This window comes from Gallus gallus, chromosome 4 (genome assembly GCF_016699485.2).
Source record: "Gallus gallus isolate bGalGal1 chromosome 4, bGalGal1.mat.broiler.GRCg7b, whole genome shotgun sequence".
Taxonomy (NCBI): domain Eukaryota; kingdom Metazoa; phylum Chordata; class Aves; order Galliformes; family Phasianidae; genus Gallus; species Gallus gallus.
The window spans coordinates 18,372,200-18,392,116 of NC_052535.1; the positions used below are offsets into that span (position 1 = coordinate 18,372,200).

A 19,917-nucleotide genomic window follows, 5' to 3' on the forward strand; every position below is an offset into this window, starting at 1 on the left:
AATTTACCATGCATTTCAACCAGAAAAGCTGCTGTGTGAAATAACAGACATTTCAATCATAAAGCACTTTTATTTTCAAACCCCTGGACTCCAGGCCTTTCATCATCATATTGCTGTATACACTGTACCACTAACAACACAATATACAAAAAGGACAAAATGTCAGCCCTTTATGGAAATGAATTCACCAACCTTTGCTGGAGTTCAGCATTCAACAATCAGACCTTGCTTAATTTAAATTTGTGTTAGACCACCAGTCTATTATTCCTCCAGCTTTTCATAATGATTTCTAACACTGGCTGGACTTCATACTACTGGCAGAATATGTTTCTTTTTAAGAAATGCAAAAGCCAACCAATATGTAAACCTAATAATTTAATTACATTTAGCTGTTGGCCACTGTTATTCTGCAATACTTTCCCACTGAGGGAGCTATAGTGATCTGATTTAAACAGTAATCTAGCAGAACACTTCTCATTGCCTGTGATTGTTGTGCAGAGTAAATAGGCTCACACCAGATTTGATACTAATTTGGGTTTTAGAACAGTTAATTTGAACTTAAGCATCTATGCAAGGGCTGTTAACAAGAAGGGTCTGCGCACTGGAATCCTTTCTGTAGCTGTGCTATTTAAATCCAGCACCAAGAGCTCCTTATAGACAGAACATACTTTCTAGCAAGCCATTTGAAATGTTGTGGGTAGCAGTAAACAACTTATCAGATATTTAGCAATATCAAAGGAAAATAAAATGGATGCATATGTTAGATTCTTGCTACATGTGTGTCAAGCAGAAAAAAAGATGCAGCTATCTTGAGACTTAATGGCCCAAGGATCAAATGTGCCTCTGTCTTTTATCATGATATTTGGGTGCTTAAGTAAAAGTTCCACAGTTACCAAGAATACCATGCAAATATCTGAAGTCTGAATTTCATCATCATTAGCTATTACATTAATAGCACAAATGTCTTAAATCTTAATATTCTGGCTCATTACCTTAGATAAAAGGCCATTAATATAAAAGGTGTGTTTTAGCCTATCAACAGAATTTTTAAAGGTCTCTGTTTTGCTTTAAAACAGTGTCTCTCTTATGGCATTAGTGGTTAGCACAGGAACTAAATCATAATAATACTATGATTAATAATGATAATATTGCATAACAATGTAAATTCTACTAGGACTTTGGCTCAGACAGCATTTAGCTTAATTTTACTCTATCGTAAATCAAGCCTGTTAAGCTCTATTCATATCTGGCTGGTAAACAAACATTTCTTTCTACCAAAATTGCAACAAGTATAGATGGGGCTGAAGGAAATCTGCTTACAATTTGTTGGCTTTCAAACATACATCACAAAACAAATTATTCTAAGTAAGACACATCAGAAGTTGGTCTATTAAGTGACAATCTTGCCTAAAGCAAAAAAAAAAAAAAAAAAAAGTATACAGAATAATTCTCAACAACCAAGACAATCCAGTGGTCCAGGGTAGAGTCCTGATATCTCAGCATCTCATTCGAAGCCCCCTACTATATCCAGTGCCTGAGGTGATCATAAACAGTGGTACAGCACCAAGTGTTCAGTAGAAATCATGCAAACAAACTATTAGAAAGAGGAGTCCACTGGGACAGTGTTACACAGATGTCAGTTTAAGATTAGCTTCTTGATACACAGTAAGATCAGAGTCAGGACCTGCAATTCAAACCAAAAAGTAAAGAGTATATGGTTTTGTAAAGAAAACACCACTGATTCTGATCTAGTTAGGGTAAATTCAGTCATCAATAGAGCAAAAGTAACAGACTGTCACTGCTTCAAACTCTGTGCAGTTAGGTTTTTTTGTGTTTCTTCATTTGTTCCTTTTGTGTATGTGCTCATATGTGTGTTGGGGTGGGCAGAGGGAGTATTTTGTTGGCTTTTTTAAAGAACAAAGGAAAAAGCAGACAAAATTTGCCCAGAGATGTACTTGAGCAACTGGTAATAAAAATGCATTTAAGACATATATCCTAATGTATGAATCATTAACTCAATTTTGTTTGAATATTGCCTCTTTGTATTTTCTGTTGAATTATGAACTGTTTTTAGGTTCAGATGTATTTTAAATAATGTGATAGCAACTCTAGTATTTTATTTTCATTTAAAATGTGTTTCTTACTGTTCTTCCCGTGTACTTGTTCATTTCCCCCAAACATAAGCAAGGTGTAGACAGATACATTGTTTATTTACGACCCCAGTGACAGTTAATGTGGCATATGCTCCTACAACATTTGACAAATAAAATGAGTTATTTACAGAATCTGGGTTTATTTATTTATGAATACTGAAACAGCAATAGTATTTGCAGAGTTCCCCATTTACTTTCCCAGGAGCTTGTTTCAGTGCAAACTGTAGTGTTTTGAAGCTCTGCATAAGAGGACATCACAAACACTGAGTCCAGCCTGTCATTAATGTATTCATTGTCCGTATGCATTAATTTCAAAATTATCTCAGCATTTATTTTTGTAGGCCTTGATCCAAACACCACTGAAATAGATGAGAAGATTTCTGTAAGGGGTGGGTTTGGAATTTGGTCCTTCAAGTGTCTGCAGAAGAATAGGGTCATGTCTGGGTTTTGTAGGTGGGCACGGTATGTAGGAGGTTCAGATATATGAGGGGATAAAAAAAAAAGTGAAAACTTTTCATCTACTGATTTTAATTATAAAGGATCAAAAACTGCTTCCATGGAAGCTGAACATGAAGATTATACTGAATTAATCAAAATCCAAATTGATCTTTATGGAGAAAATGCACCAGCTTATCCTTTTTGGTAAAAACAAACAAACAAACAAAAATAAAATAAACCACCTCAAGTGTGGGGATACCTAATTTTGACATAATTGCTTACATCATTGTCACTTAAAGCTAAATATGCAAAACTATGTGATGTGTGGTGGAGCACCGTCTGTTTATTCTTTTTCCCAGCAGTCTCTTTTGCTGCATTTTCCATCCTTTGGAATAGTTCAGAACTTCCCCTCAGAGCACTGCAGACAATATCAGCAGCAGTGATGGCAGCTCAGTGCCTTGCCTCTAACCCTGCTAGTGATGAAGCATAGCACTTGTGCAAACGTGTTATGCAAGATGCTGCAACTATGAGAGTCCAGTGTCAAAGGTAATCCCCAAGGAGACTTGCATAACAGCCACACACAGAAATGCCAGCGTTGTCTTTTTGTTTTAAAAAAAACCACAGCAGAACAACAACAAAAAAAAGCTGAAAGAAGCCCTATGCAATGTGTCGACTATTTTTTTCCAAAGGCAATCACAATTGAGCTGTGTGCACATTTTGCCTGATTTTCAAATGGCTTGAATACACAGCCTTTATGGTGTATGTTTTTATGCGTACATACAAACCCTTGCCATAGCTATCTAGGCCTCAGAACATTTGGAACCCTTTCAAAGAGTATTTGTGCTGTCTATTGTGGGCAGACCTGAGTTTTCTCAGCTTGTGCTTCAAGTTGGAAAACAAAGTGTAAACCCAGTCTGGAGCTCTCAGTGGAGTTTATCAGGTCAGGCACAGAGCTGTAGCAAATGCTTATTTTCTTCCCCCTCAGAGCAGACAGAAAGCATGAAGGAAAGTTATGTTCCAAAATATCTGCTATATTCTTTGACCACAGGACCCAATATCCAAGGTGAGGCTTTGCTACAAGAATGTGGGATTACAACAATCCCTATGCAAAGTCCAGCCGCTACCACCGTGAAAATAAGCAAAGAATGGTGGGAGAACACATTTGAATACCCTTTCTCACATGCATATAAAAAATATATACACTTCTGTAATACATTGTATACATGTGTACTATAATCATCTTAAGGTTTAAGGGCAGCTTGCTAACTCAAAGCTTCCTAACAGAAGATGACTGATTGTTTCTCAGGTACCAAGCAGCTGCTGGAACGTTCAGGCACTGCTGTGACAGGAGTACAGGCTGTGCTGCTACCACAGCCACAGCTATTTGCAGCGTGCATCCAATGGCATACAAGGGGCAACTGGGAAGGGGCAAGGGGCAAATCTCTGTGCCTAAGAACTCATTACTGCTGTCACTGCATCTTCCTGTGAATGGTGCAGACTAGTCACAAAAAGAGGCTAAAGCAGCTGGGAATTTGGCCAGAAGAACACCCCCTTGGTTTCCCCTGGGACCAAGTGGGCATTCCTGCAGCTGCCTCCTCTGGGGCAGCCAAACTTCAGCAACGTAAGCCTGGGGGAATACCTGTCCTGCTCTTTCCTTGCACTTTTCCTTTTCTCACACCCTTATTTTTCTTCTATCTGGTGGCTGCAGTACATCCCTGTTTCTCCTCCAGTCTCAGTAACACAGCTTAGCTCCGTGGGCAGCAGCCTAACCTTTTTTCTTCCTTCTCTGCCTGCCTGGCCTTCCTCCACTGCCTTTGGGACATGGACTCTTTCTCAAAAACCTGCAGAGCAAGGCTCTGTCCTGCCTCTAATGTTGGTGCAGGTGGATGTTCTCTGGCTCCCAAACCCTTCCTCTCCCTCATAGCGCTTCTCATGGCTGGGGGAAGGAGAAGAGCTTGGAACCCTGTGATACCAGCACTGTGGGCATAGGTGGTTTTGCTTGTATCTGAGAAGAATCAAGTGTGAGTAGCTGTGGGAACAAAGAGAAATTTAAGAAGTAATTGAGCCCATTCAGCAAGAGGCAACACAGCAATGCCAGTAAATTCAGGCACTGAGTGGAACAGAGAGCATTCAGCTGAAAACCAACTCCCTTGGGTCTCACTTCTGGAGGGAGAACTAGAAACGACAGTTCTTAGGGCTTGTGATACTTGTCAGTATTCAGGGCCAAAATCAGAAACCAGATGTGGTGAAGCCCTTCACATGGCTTTATGTCACAGGAAAGGAGGCAAAAAAGTAAGTAATTCCTTTCCACTTTCGTCACTTGTGATTTACTGTGAAACGATAGTGCTATTCCAAGAAAAGTCTCTTTGGCCTGTTACTGCAAGTGAGTATATAGATCTAAGGGGCCATATTACCGCCTATGTTCTACACATACATTATTTTACACATGTATTTATAAAGATGCACACAGAGAAAACAAACGTATATCGCTGACAGAAAAATTATCATATGTATAGCCTGCAAAAGCTCAAGCTCACAAGCACAGTGCAGAAGCCTGCTTTACTTCCAGTACTTCGAAGAACTCAAACCCACAGAAAAAGATAAGATCTTTAAGAATACCACCATGAAAAGGTCTCATTCTGGAGAAGTCCTGACAGAGGCTTTAGCCATTCCAACCTCTCCAGAGGTTGGTAGCACACCCTCAGACTGCATGGTTTAGGCTTTCCCTGAGTCCTCTGCCACAGCCTCACATATTTTACTGACTGAATTGTCTTCAGCACAGGCTCTGAGTGCTGGTAGAAGCAATCCAGTTTCCCTTCCTGCACCAGCTGCCACATGCAGCCTGTGTGCTTGGAACACCTACAAAAGCACGCCGACCACACTCCAGTGCTGCAGGCTTGGTCTTCCTCAGGACCTCTTTTCCTCTCCCTTCTCTACCATTTACAACAAAATACCACAGGTAATACTGGAGAGTACCAAGCAAATACTCTCTCCATTGTATACAGGTTTCCTATCATAAGGAAGTTAGGTTGAAGTAAACTTCTTATTAAGGGCATGCCACAGAGATAGCATCTTTTCTTTCTGCCTTTGGCTATTGACTTTAAACCTGGAAATCCAACACAGTGAGGATTTCTGACAGCACCAAACTCCAAGGGCAGTTTACAATAAAGTGCAGTACTCTATTCCAGTAGTTTAAAATCTCACTCACTGCAATCACATCATTACTCATCACACAGGGCTCCATGTTAGATTATACAGCGTCAGGATCCCAAGTAAACCTGGCCTCGTTAAAGAACAATCCTTGTTCTTTCTGGGAACAATCCTTGTTCTTTCTGGGAACAGTATTTCCTATGTATTTGACACAAATAGCCTTTCCTTCAGCATCAGAGTCTTCTTATTCTAGCTATTCATTCCTGAACAAACATATCTACTGTATCTAATGAAAGGGGAAATCCCTCAGTCCCTCTTCCTGTTTGTGTCTCTGTTACCTTCTGTCCTGCAGTGACCTGACATGTGCCTCCCCCTAGAAATGAAGCCAAGAGTTGTAGAGAATTGTTCTGGGCTCCCATTACTGAAAGGACATGCTGATTTTTTATGGAAAATCTCCCAGGTAAGACTGTAAAAATCAGCTCCCTTTTAATGTGCTTAAGTTACCTCCATCCCTTACATGTGTGTTCCCTTCTCCAAAAGCTTCATTTCAGCTGTCCCCATGGAGATACAGCCGGTAGTGAGGGGAAAGCAGGTTCTTTTCTGTTCTCGCCATCTGCTCATACAGGTGTTTTCACTTCTTGCAGGCAAGCTACGGAGGTTCTCCATGCTCGTTCACCCTTTCTATAATACTGTCAATGTCCGTGCAATTTGTGCTGGGTTGCCAGTCTCTGTGCCAGAGCATTAAGCTGTTTCCTAACCTGTAAGAGGCATGTCAAAGTAGCTGATCTGCAGAGGTCTGCAGGGGAGAGGAGACGAGGGAAGGGGCAATGTGGTTAGTCTAACTTACGAGCACTTTCTAGACATCCCTGAAGAGCTTCTCTCCTTTCAGTTTCAAACTAAAGAAAAGAGACTGCTCCAGTGAGTGAAGCAAAGAACACCAACTGGACAGTTGTTGACATGTTTCCAAAGATTGATCCTAAGCTAGCAATGTATCTCTTTTTTTGAGTTGCTCGCTCCCAGCTCTTGTAACTGAGCAGTCAGTAGTGAGAAGATATTCCTGGTTATTTGAAATCTGGTTGCTTATCTGAAGTCTCTGTTATAGCTAAAATTTTGGTTTTGAAAAGATGGGATAAGAAGCCTGAGTAAGCAGGCCATCTCTCAAGAGAGATCTGACATTTGGGATTAGAGATTTACGGGATGTAAGACACTGATAAAAACAGAAAAAAAACCCACAATATTATCAAAGTAAGTCAAATATATTCAGTACATCAACATATATTAAAAACTATAGCAAACAAGTTTCCTGATGAAATGCAGGTGCAGTTACATAATGTGTTTACAAAAACTGCATTTGCAAATTTTAATTTTTCTTCTCCTCTGAAGAGCAATAATTCTCTAAATCCCTGTTACATCCCACCTTCCTACTCTCCCTCTTATTCAGACCAATCATTTATGGTCCCATTTTGCTTTTTCTATTCACAATCAGAAAACCCTAGTTCTCATGTGGAATCTTTTGCACAGCAATGACAAGATAGAAGGGCATGACAGGTTGTATTTTAGCATCACCTCTATGTCCCTTAGAGAAAGGTCTACTCCTCAGCCTGCTTTACTTTTTATAGTTAGAGTACAGAAAATCAGGTACTTTATGTTTCAAGGAACTGGCAAGAGCTGATATATCACTGCGCTGAAGGGAAGGAGCAATAGCAGTTACAAGTACAGAATTTCTAGGATTTAAACATATTTCCTCATATTCACAGGCAGAAATTTTTTGAATACAGCCCTACCTCCCTTCGGTCTGCACAGTTACTAACTTTCTAACCTTACCTCCGGTAAAAAGGAAACAATTTACAATAGTGAAGAAACGTCAGCCATTGGCACAAACAGTGCCCCTCACTGGCTTTTTGTCACTCCACAAAATTTCATAGGAAACTTCAGCAGTTTGCTTTCAGAAACACTGGCAAAGCCCTACATCCCTGATTCTCATACTGGGATCAGATTTGTGGGTCATGACAATGCAGTGTGTGGACCATACCACGACATCACGTTAACCGCTGACCTTTGTGATCATGGTATTGTGCAGTAAATGATGTATTTGCTAGGATCACTGCTTTGAATTAAAATTACTTTCTAATATTTCCCTATCTAATTGTGCCATATTTCATCTCAATATGTAACTACACGTGTTGGTAAGAAGATGTTATGCAAAATAAACTGTGACACTTTATTTCACAAGGAAACTGTATAAGGAAGCTACTCCTGAATATAAGATGAATCATATCATCATAGAATCGTATAATGGCCTGGGTTGAAAGGGATGATAATGATCACCTAGTTTCAACCCCCCTGTTATGTGTAGGGTCACCAACCACTAGACCAGGCTGCCCAAAGCCACATCCAGCGTGGCCTTGAATGCATCCAGGGATGAGCCATCAACAACCTCCTTGGGCAATCTGTTCCAGTACATCACCACCCTCCTAATAACTAACCTAAATCTCTCCTGTCTTAGTTTAAAACCATTCCCCCTTGACCTATCACTATCCACCCTTGTAAACAGTCATTCTCCCTCCTGTTCATATGCTCCCTTCAAGTACTGGAAGGCCATAATGAGGTCTCCTCAGAACCTTCTCTTCTCTAAGCTAAACAAGCCCAGTTCCCTCAACCCTTCTTCACAGGAAAGGTGCTCCAGCCCTCTGATCATCTCAGTGGTCCTCCTCTGGACCCGTTCCAAGAGCCTTCCATGTCCTTGTGCTGGGGACCTCTATGTCCAGGCCGGGCCTGATAGAACTCCAGATGGGGCCTTACAAGAGCTGAGTAGAGGAGGACAATCAACTCCCTCTCCCTCTGGCCGCTCCTCTTTTAATGCAGCCCAGAACATAGTTGGCCTTCTAGGCTGCAAGCACATGTTTAACATATTCAAACATCAACAGCATATGGTAGTAGAAATCATATAGTTTTTCAGATATTTATAGTATCTGATTGCATGGAAGTTATGTTTTTTTCAGTATGGAAAAGGATAAAACCCCACAGATGCAGGCTGCTGCCCAGGATATACAGCCTTCAGTCAGCACTAGCTCTAATAAATAAAATCCAAACTCTAATTCCTGAAAGTAACCTGAAGGTCTTTATGGTTGCCTACACTTACAAAGAATACATGTCAGTGCTTTACAAATTATTTTAATTATTTAAGAAATAATTATTTCAACATTTATGTTTAAGATACAGTCAAAAGTAAACAGGTGCCTGGATGTTTACAAATAGCAGAACTAATTGCCAGCTTCGCTTGTGGATTTAAGTGTCGCAGCTTGCAGCTCGGTGAAATACAACCCAGTGAGTTTACACATCTGGGGCTATAACCATGGGAAAGGATTCCAAGGAAGCATGCAAGGGAAAGCAGAATGTATTAACTGAAATATGTTTAGACTGGAAGCATTAATGGGCAATATCAATGGGGATTGAGGTTTACAGCTATGGTGATTGACTCCTCTCAGATATCTTTGCAAATCCAAAGAAAAACAGATCCACCAGACTAGAAAACTATCGAATCTTTGTTTCCTTGCTTCTTCCTCCCTCTGCTCCCAAAAGCTTTTATTTGCATTCCCTGATGTTTTACAAATGGACACCCGAACAGCAACCACAGACAAACTTAAAATCAGTATCTGCCCTGCACTGCATGTGCACAAAATCATTTCTGCCACCCTGACTGAGGGAGATGAAACTTCAGGAAAGATCTTGGAGGCTGTTCTTGCTTATTGTGTTTTAATAGAACAGAGAGGCTGCTCCCTCTGCCTCTTGCTGCCACAAGAACAGAGGGAACGTTCCTGCCCCTGGGCCACAATCACCGGATTGTCCAGGGGCCCACTGGGAGATGGACAGTGACAGATAGGAAATCGACTATGTTGCCACAGACAGCTATGCTTGCCTTACACGTGCTAATTTATGAGGATGAACATACCTATTTGTCTGGCCTCATTTGCATACTTAACCAAATTTACACCATTTCTGCTGCTCTCAAGACAAGTGTGAGAGAATGGGGAAAAAAAAAACATTGCATTGACCCAGGAGCAATAAAGGCGAAAGTGAATTTTGCCTACTTGCAACAGGAGATCTATTACTGGTACTTGCTACATCATTTTCAAAGGGGAAATTTTAAAACATCCTTTGGCATGAGATGAAGCTCAGTGTTTTTAAACTGTTTTCTCTTAATGAGGGAATTACTTTATGTTTCTTTTAGAATGGGAAATGACATCTCTCTGACATTAGGAAATTCTGTTTTAGATTGTTTTACTTCACAATTTTTAAATGCATATTGCCACAGTATTTCATAGGAGTGTATTTACATCTACCTTCCTAAAACACAGTATATTATGTTGCATATAAAGGCCCAGAAACCCAATCTGATATTTCTTCACTAATTTATTCCCAGGCCAATGTGCATTTCAGTGTTCTAAACCATTGCTAATTAACACATGGAAATATTTTAACATGGATTTTTATTAATTCCATTTAACAGTCTAACCAGTGCTAAAACATATGTGGTGTGTCATTTTTTTTTCTTTTGAGGAAGGCATTGGCATTAAATCTTTCAACCTCCCTGGGCACCAAATGCTAATTTCAGGAAGATTAAATAACAGACTTCAGCTACAGTTTCCTTTCTTTACTTCCCAGAAAGTGAAATGAACATATTTATGTGGGAGGAATTTCTTTGCTGCACAAGCCAAAATAAAAAAAAATCTTTTTTTTTTCCCCCCAACATTGCTAATTCACTAACAATCACTTGTCAATTAAATAACTTTAACCCATATCTTCAGTACATGGAAAGATGCCAAGTTATATGTTCAACTTTCTTTTACTCTATTTTTTTTTCCCCTAATTAAAGTATTTGTATATGATGTTTTCACCTGCAGCTCCAAGTTTTTCCATACTTGAATCAGAGACAAGTAGCTAACAGTGTGGTGACTCTGGCCATAAAGCCAGAAATGTTCGTATATGGCCCTCCTCTGATTTTCATGCTTTGAAGGTATGCTATAAACATGGTTCACATGGTATTGTTTTAATGGTTTCAAGTCTAGTATAATTCTGCATGTCAATGGACTTAGCATACAAAATACCCAGAAATATGCATGCAGGTATCTTATGCATGTAAAAGTAGAAGAAGATAGAGTAGGAGGCTGCTGCCTTCTGGATCATGAGCTAATTGCTTGCATACTGCATACAGCTTTTTTCAAGATGTACTTTGATGAACTTAAGAGCAGTTAAGCACTTTTGCTCTTAGGATTCCCACCAGAAAGCCAACCACACCTCAGAACTGTAGTTCCTCTTCCCCCCATGGTGAGTCCAGTTTTCACATCCTCACTTCCACCATCCATCTCTGCTTCCTACTGAAGCTGAAGCAAAAGCTCACTGTACCTTAAGATCATGCTCATAGTTCTTTCAAGCCTACCACATCTCTGTTGTATAGTAACATGTTTTTCCTCATCTTTCTCTATTCTTCTGTATACTTTTTGCAATATTCTTTGTAAATCATTACTCAGCTCAACAGTATATGGTGCTATTCCTCCTCCATTTTCTTTCAGTAGCTATACATCAGTCTCAGATGCTATACCACGTCATCTGAAACAGTGGCTTCTGTTTGGTTTCCTATTACCTCTATAAAATCCAATCATGCTTTTTGCACCATTTGGCTGCCTAGATTCCTGACATTTGCACAAGTGCATTCCAGTTGTTTCTTACCAGTCAAGGCTTACCAGATGAAGCAAAGTCCAATTTTCTACTTGACTACCATTTTCATCAGGATTAGAGATTTGTCTCAGTCTGTATTTGTGCCCACTGATTTTCCTTTATTTCCATTATGACTCTTTTTATATATTGAACAAGTATGCACTGGACGTAATGTTTTCATCATGTTCAGTGACTGCTCCTGGGAGAAACCGTAGCTGTTAGAAAGAAGTTCCTTGTCCAAGGAACTGAGACTGTCCAGAGACATCACATATTCAGTCCTGGTGAAGATTCATGACAGCAGCAGACTCTCTTGCCAGAACTTTAAAATAAACAACCAAAAAGTGACTTCTGTGTTCTCAGACTGCTTAAAACATTAACTCCTGTGCTCTCCACAAAGAAAGGAATGGAAGAATTTGTGGAAAAAAAAACCCAACAAAAACTCTAAAAGTTACGATTGGAAAGAGTGATGAATATGTACAAGGCTCTTTCCACTAGCTGTGTGCTACTTCAAAGGTTTGAGTCAGATAAAATAATATTTAACTTAGCTCATGATAAAGTTCAATAATGGCCATTTCTTCTAGCACAAAAAGCCAAACGTTGGTACACAAAAATCTGCCAATCCTGTTTGCCACAAAAACATGTGCTGTTCCACTGAGGGCAGATCACAGCCTGAGTGAAAACATAAAAACTCAAACTCCTTTTGTTACATGAATGTTTTTTGTTTTACAGTTTGCAGAGACAATATAGTTACAAAAGCACATCATGTTGCACAGAAGAATTAACAAATATATGCTCCAACTTTGTTACGCCTGCTGGACTGGTCCTAGAAGAACACTTAGTTGGTTGACAGCTACACAGAGTATCATGTATTTGCAATGCAGATGGATGAAAACAAGAGGCTGAAAAATAAGCTCTATCAACTTTTTTAAAGATTTCTGACTTCTGATAAATTAAGAAACTCAATAAATTAAACTGGCTGTGAGTTTGAGAAGTACCAACAAAGTGACACGCCAAATGTATTAGCGGAGCTATGAATATACCCTGCAAGACACCCCAAGTCACTAAATTATGCCTCTTCATCTTTGCTCAAGCAAAACCAATTCTACTGCTGCTCTCATCAAAGTCTTTAAGGTCATTTTATTTTGTAAGATTTCATATCAAACCATTTGAATACTAGTTTTTCTTCTAATTAATTGGACCAATAATGAGCCATTTATAAGCAGCTGCATTGGCACAGAGGAACTGGAGGATAACTTCCTGATGCAGCTGGTGAGAGCCTACAAGAGGAGCTGCCCCATTAGACCTGCTGTTCACAAACAGAGAAGGTCTGGTGGGAGATGTGGAGGTTGGGGCCTGTCTTGGACAGAGTGACCATGACATGGTAGAGTTCTTGATTCTTGGTGGAGCCAGGAGGGGGAGCAGCAAAACTGCTACCTCAGATTTCTAGAGGGTGGACTTTGAATTGTTCAGAAGACTAGTAGGGGGAGTCCCCTGGGATTCAGTCTTAGAGAGTAAAGGGGTCCAAGACAGCTGGTCGCTCTTCAAGAAGGAAGTCGTAAAGGCGCAGGAGTGGGCTGTCCCCCTTTCATGGTTTTGTGATTTTGCTATTGGTATTCTACATCATAACATCATGGACAAAAGAGGAGAAGAACTACATATCCCAGAAGACCTCACGGTCAGAGAAGGAAGATACATCACAGAAGATATGACATCTGGTTGCGCACGATCTTTTTCACTTTCGCTTGCTGCCAGGGAGAGGAGTGGGTGTGCTTCCAAGCCGTGCACCTTCATCAAGTAGGGCTTTCGGTTTTGGAAACTCTCTTGCTCTCTCTCTCTCTCTCTCTCTCTTGCTCTTTCGCTCTCTCTCTTATTTCATTTGATTTATTATCCTTACTTCCAATTAGATTGTATTATATTGTGTCATCTTGCATTCCGACATCAGTTAGTAAAATAAGTTCTCCTTCTTAGATCATTGCTGCTGCTCCTTTTTTTTAGGGGGGAAGCCAGGGGGCCCGCGAGCCTACTGCCCCCTGTCACAGGCACAGATTTATCTAGATAACTCCGTGACAGATTTTTGGTGCAGAATGCAGGCAGTTGAGCCGCAAAATGAGCCGGCGGGGAAGAAGACCAACATGGATGAATAGGGAGCTATTCTTGAGGCTCCAGGAGAAAAAGAGAATCTACCTCCTGTGGAAGAAGGGATGGGCAAATCAGAAAGAGTACAAATAAGTTGTTAAGATGTGCAGAGAGAAAATCAGAAAGGCAAAAGCCCAGCTCAAAGTCAACCTGGCCACTGGGGTAAAAAGGAACAAGAAACTCTTTTACAAATATATCAACAGTAAGAGGAGGACCAAGGAGAGCCTCCATTCCTTACTGGATGGGGTTGGGAATGTGACCACTGAGAATAAGGAAAAGGCAGAGGTTCTCAATGCCTTCTTTACATCTGTCTTTAAAGGTCAGACCAGTTATCCTCAGGATACTCCACTCTCTGACCTGGTAGCCTTGGCTGAGGAGCAGACAAAATTCCCCACGATTCAGGAGGAAACAGTCAGAGACCTACCACTCCAGCTGGACTGCCACAAGTCCATGGGGCTGGATGAGATTCACCTGAGAGTGCTGAGCAGAGGTGAACTGGCAGAGGTGATAGCCAAGTCACTTTCCATCATCTATCAGTGCTCCTTGTTGACTGGAGAGGTCCCGGAAGACTGGAGGCTTGACAATGTGACTCCCATCTACAAGAAGGGTTGTAAGGAGGATCTGGGGAACTACAGGTCTGTTAGCTTGACCTCGGTGCCAGGGAAGGTTATGAAGCAGATTGTCTTGAGGGAAATCATGTGGCACATGCGGGATAACCGGGGGATCAGGACTAGCCAGCATGAATTCACGAAGGGCAGGTCCTGCTTGACCAACGTGATCTCCTTCTATGATCTAGTGACCCGTCTGGTGGATGAAGGAAAGGCTGTTGATGTAGTCTACCTAGACTTCAGCAAAGCCTTTGACACTGTCTCCCACAGTATTCTGCTGCAGAAGCTGGCAGCCCGTGGCTTGGACAGGTACACTCTTGGCTGGATAAGGAACTGGCCAGAGGGCCGGGCCCAGAGAGTGGTGGTGAATAGAGTTAAATCCAGCTGGCGACCAGTCACGAGTGGTGCTCCCCAGGGGTTGGTGCTAGGACCTGTCCTCTTCAATATCTTTATTCATGACCTGGATGAGGGCATTGAGTGCACCCTCAGTAAGTTTGCAGATGACACCAAGTTGGCTGGAGGTGTCGATCTGTCTGAGTGTAGCATGGCCCTACAGAGGGATCTGGACAGGCTGGATAGCTGGGCTGAAGTCAGTGGGATGAGGTTCAATAAGACCATATGCCAGGTCCTGCACTTTGGCCACAACAACCCCAGGCAACGCTACAGGCCTGGGGCAGAGTGGCTGGAAGACTGTGTAGAGGAAATGGACCTGGGGGTATTGATTCATGCTCAGCTGAACATGAGCCAGCACTGTGCCCAGGTGGCCAAGAAGGCCAAGGGCATCCTGGCTTGCATCAGAAACAGTGTTGTCAGTAGGAACAGGAAAGTAATTGTCCCCCTGCACTCAGCACTGGTGAGGCCGCCCCTCGAGTACTGTGTCCAGTTTTGGGGCCCCTCACTGAAAGAAAGTCATGGAGGCCCTGCAGCGTGTTCAAAGAAGGACAACAAAGCTGCTGAGGGATATGGAGCACAGGCCTATGAGGAGCAACTGAAGGAGCTGGGATTGTTCAGTCTGGAGAAGAGGAGGCTCCAGTGAGACCTTATTGTACTCCATAACTACCTGAAGGGAGATTGTAGTGAGCTGGGTGTTGGCCTCTTCTCACATGTGACTAGTGATAGGACTAGAGGGAATGGCTTCAAGCTCTGCCAGTGGAGATTCAGGCTGGATGTTAGGAAATACTACTTCTCTGAAAGAGTGGTCAAGCACTGGAATGGGCTGCCTAGGGAGGTGGTGGAGTCACCGACCCTGGAGGTGTTCAAGGAATGTTTGGACATTGTGTTGAGGGACATGGTTTAGTGAGAAGTATTGGTGATGGGTGGATGGTTGGACTGGGTGATCCTGTGGGTCCTTTCCAACCTTGGTGATTCTATGATTCTATGAATATCAAGAACGTTAAAAAAAAATAAAAAAATTATAACCTTTCCTTCCCTGAACCAAATGTACACAGTCAATTCTTTTAACCATACCTAATTTTAAGAGCCCCGTTCTGCAGGTTCTGAGATAAAGTGCAAAGTTCCCAGCAAGCTGTCCTCCCACTATTCCTGCGAAATAGATTTCCCAGCAATTGTCCAAACAATCAGACAGTAGCCTTCAAGAGGCCACAATAAGAGGTCTTCAGTTGAGTGGTGTCATATGGTCTTCATTTAGAAGTATCACAAGAACATTACTTCTCACAGTATTTACAAATGAAAAACATGTCTTTAACCTGTAATACTGCAAGAAATACTGTTCTTTGGGTTTGTTTTTGGCCTCAGACTTTTGAAATATGAACCAAGTAAAGGGATTTCAGCTTAATGTTTGATTCAGTCCACTACTCAGAGCTAAAAGACTGGTGAATGGATAAAGCTCGTATTTGAAAGAAGCAATTTGCTCACAACCATGGTAATGCACTGTAGCTGGCAACCAGAGAAGCATGTATGTCAGAAGGGTGTGGGGATACTTAATTAAAGACATCCACTTTCCATTTAATTAAAAAAAGAAAAAAAGAAAAATGGATATCAAACTGGCTCAAGAGTTTTATAAGGAATATATGAGTCCCTTGCATTTAGTAATTAGGCTCAACCAATATGGTTATCTACCTGTCAGTTTTTTCTCCTCTTTAATGCAGAAAGAGAGAAGACTTTTTCACAGCCAGATCAGAAAGTACTAGGCTAATCAATACACAGCGGTAACACAGTGATTAGAAACACGTAACTGAAGCTTATCACTTTGCAGTATATTGAGCCAATCAAAACATTTTCTTAGAAGTAAAGTAAAAACAAAGATTCTTCACTTTTTACTATGTAAGTGGGTGGTGATACAGATGTAGGCCTTTTGCATTTGTTCCTAGCTTTGTATTTTTGGGAACACTTGGTATACCTGCATTTGTTACTTTGTAGGAATGCGAAACCAATTGCTCAGTGAGATTTAAAAACTCTTCCTAGAGAATCAAACATTCTCTCAGTTGCCCTTGATTTCCTGCCCCTAAACATTTATTGGAAATCTATGCATTGTTCTGGAGAACCATGCACAAGATTTTTCAGGAACACATCTTCTGCTGTTCCCACAGGCCTTAAAACTCTTTACTCCATACTCCAAGTAATTGGTGTTTCGAGCCCAAGCTGAAAAGTACAGGCTTTCCTTTCAGCTGTCTCCTACTGAGTTAGTTGATTTGAAATAGTTTGTAAGCACTGGATTCCTAGAGGTTGAAATAGTCGAAACATTGGTATACGTATCAAGATTCTGGATTCTAGCATAGCAGAGAGATTATCAAAAATTAGTGTGATCCCTAACCTCTTCCTTTTCGAAGAAATGCATGTAGGATTTAGCTATGCAATTTTCCTTGACTAGTAAGTTACAATCATCCACCGCACAGTGGGTAGAATTCTACATAACACAAAAACTTTTTGCGGATAACCCAGGTTTGCTACCATTTACCAAAGATTCAATGCAAGCTCAGAAGTAACATTTGTATGCGTACAATGTATAGAATAATAAGAAAGGAACATGAAATAATGTGTATGGCTGGGTGCATAAGTACATAAGTCTGGTAAATCTGTGAGAACTTGGCAGGAATCTTTACAAGCTCAGAAATCACTAAACCACAATCCACTGTATCATGGAGACATGCCAGCAGTGAGGCATTAACAACTGCGTCCATTCCAGAGGAGCTGAAAGATGGATGGGTATCTGAGGGCAGAATTGGGCCCAGTGAATGAGAAAAGATTCTTAGAGCAACACCTTGAGTGACACAAATTACGTTACAAAATTGATCACTTCCTTACATATGGCAGAAGGCTTCCAGGGCACTCAACATCCTATTCCATTAAGCTGTGATAAATGAGACCGTATTTCCACATCACTCTGAATTCATTTTTTAAATGTGCTTCTTCAAATATTTGGTTACTTAACCCCCTCCTTAAGATATCAAAACCAGTCTTTTTCATTCCTATTCATTACAGATATTAATAGGTGCCCTTACTGTAGGTCCATCACCTAGGAGTTTTATTTCTCCACAGAACTTCTTTTTTGAGCACACAAAATTTTGAGAAAATCACCGAAAAAAGTTTGGTTTGCAGCCTCTGTGCACACTTGGCATCCCAAAGAATGCATGCAGATACAGGAGAGATACAAAATGATGGAGAAATATCCCCCCAAAAGCAACTCTCCTATGAAGATTACCACCACCATCTGGAACGTTGTTAGGATGGAAACCCATGGAGCAGAAGCAGAATTGTTTCAAGCAGATCACTACAGCTGGACATGGCTGGGGAAGGTTCATAAATTGATAAGCACCACCGAAATATCATAAGCCTCCATATCAATTGCATAAATATTACAACAGGGTCACTCACTGTATTCATTCTGAAAAGGTTATGGGTTTCACAGGTGTGCAGTGTCAATTCTGATTAAGCTTAAACTAAACCAGTTATCTATAATGTTGGACTGAAAGGAGTTCTACTGCTGAACACAGGGTAGTCAACTTCAGGATACACATCTGTGGAAAAGCACAGAGGGCCAAAGTTCACAGTCCTGACATAGACCAAAAAAAAAAAAAAAAGCCAACACTCCAGACTCAGGAGGACATTTGCCTGTTCATCAGTCTGCCTATCATCATGTGTTCTGTATCTGAAAGGAGGGTTACACTTCCCCTGAAAACAGCTTCAGGTTTTCATTCGCTTTGCAAATCATAGCTCACTTTTTGAAAACAGAGACTATTTTAAGATTATTATCTGCATTCATTTCTAAAGTGCCCATATTTTACTGATTATTTGATAATAAATGAAATTAATTATACACCCGTACTTTTCACTACACAGGATATACACATTAAAGCATCTGTAGCAATAAACTCACAACTTCATTTTTCATCTCAGTGAGAAAAAGCTTTACAAAAACAACAATTAACACCAGAGATTCCTATAGCTTCACAATAAGACAGCTGATGAAATCCTAGCCCAAAAAGCACTGATAGCAACTCAGCTGATTTCAACAGTGCCAGGACTTCAGTAGAATACTAAAGAAAAAAAATGTACTTTTAATAGCTGATACAAGTTGCAAAAGTTGCATTCTATTCCCAAAAATACTCCATACTAATGCTGCACTTAGTACATAAGTACGTCTGTTGACTCATAGCGCTAATAAATGGCAAAAGTGAATAAATGTATTTGCTTTTACAACATCATTATTTCCTTTGCATGCAATTATTTACTTGCCGAACAATGCTAGTGACAAATCGCAACAGACTATGAAGCCATCTACATCAGCAGATTTTTAACCTAAGGTAAAAATAAACAGAAACATCTGTAAAGTAATCCTGTACAAAGCTACATTTATTAACAAATATATTTTCTAATAAAACACCATCTGCAAGCAACCCTCAGCTTCCATTTGATATAAATAGGCCTTTTACTGTTCTCACATGCAGTTCCCAGAAAATTATTCCAAGCTCTACTGCGAAACACATCAGTCTTTGTTGCTGCCTGGAATGTTAATAAACAACATCGAGTTTTTAAATAGTCAAACAAATTGTTGGCTTGAAACTGCTATTTCAATAGAAAAGCTGACCTTTTGCAATGAAGTGTCTTAAGAATGCGTCACTCCTCATTCCTACTATAAAAATATTACCAAGCAGGGAAGTATATGCAGAAAACAAAAAACTATGAAAGAACCGCATTGCAATTCTGTTCCTACATGCACCATAAACCTACCTTGCAACAGTTACTGCTTTAGAGAAACTCAGCATAAGAGAAAAAATATACAGACTCTAAATAGTTCAATTTGTATCCTTATTTTACATCTGTGCTTGGAGTGGACATGAATATGAACCGATTAAAGAGCTCTTCAACATGCATAAAAGCTTCAACGTGACACATTTTCATAAGCATTACTGAGAACTTCAGCCACATTAATTCAATTAAAAGCAATGGGAATCTAGCAAACTCTGCAAATAAACTCCTTACTGGTGGAACTGTTTAGTAATACTGAAATTTGGATGCTGCCATTTTTCATTAAAGATCTTAAAAAGGAGGTACTTATACCAAACTAGCTCCTACCTGAATAAAGCAAACTAGTGAAAAGTGTGCATGAACTAAGACATCAGAGTTCTCTATTCAGAATTCTGGTTGGTATAAAAGTATTAGACTCAATAGAGATCTAATTTTTTAATATTAATTGGAAACAAGTAATGTTATCATTCAAATCTGTGATTTTAAAACTTCAGCTAACTGGGACT

General features: G+C 40.5%; 1 protein-coding gene across 1 annotated transcript in view; it reads right to left on the reverse strand.

Annotated features, from left to right (window-relative positions):
• AFF2 (AF4/FMR2 family member 2) overlaps positions 1–19,917 on the reverse strand; it is a 335,698-nt gene that overhangs the window by 238,944 nt on the left and 76,837 nt on the right. The gene's annotated exons all lie outside the window — the stretch shown is intronic.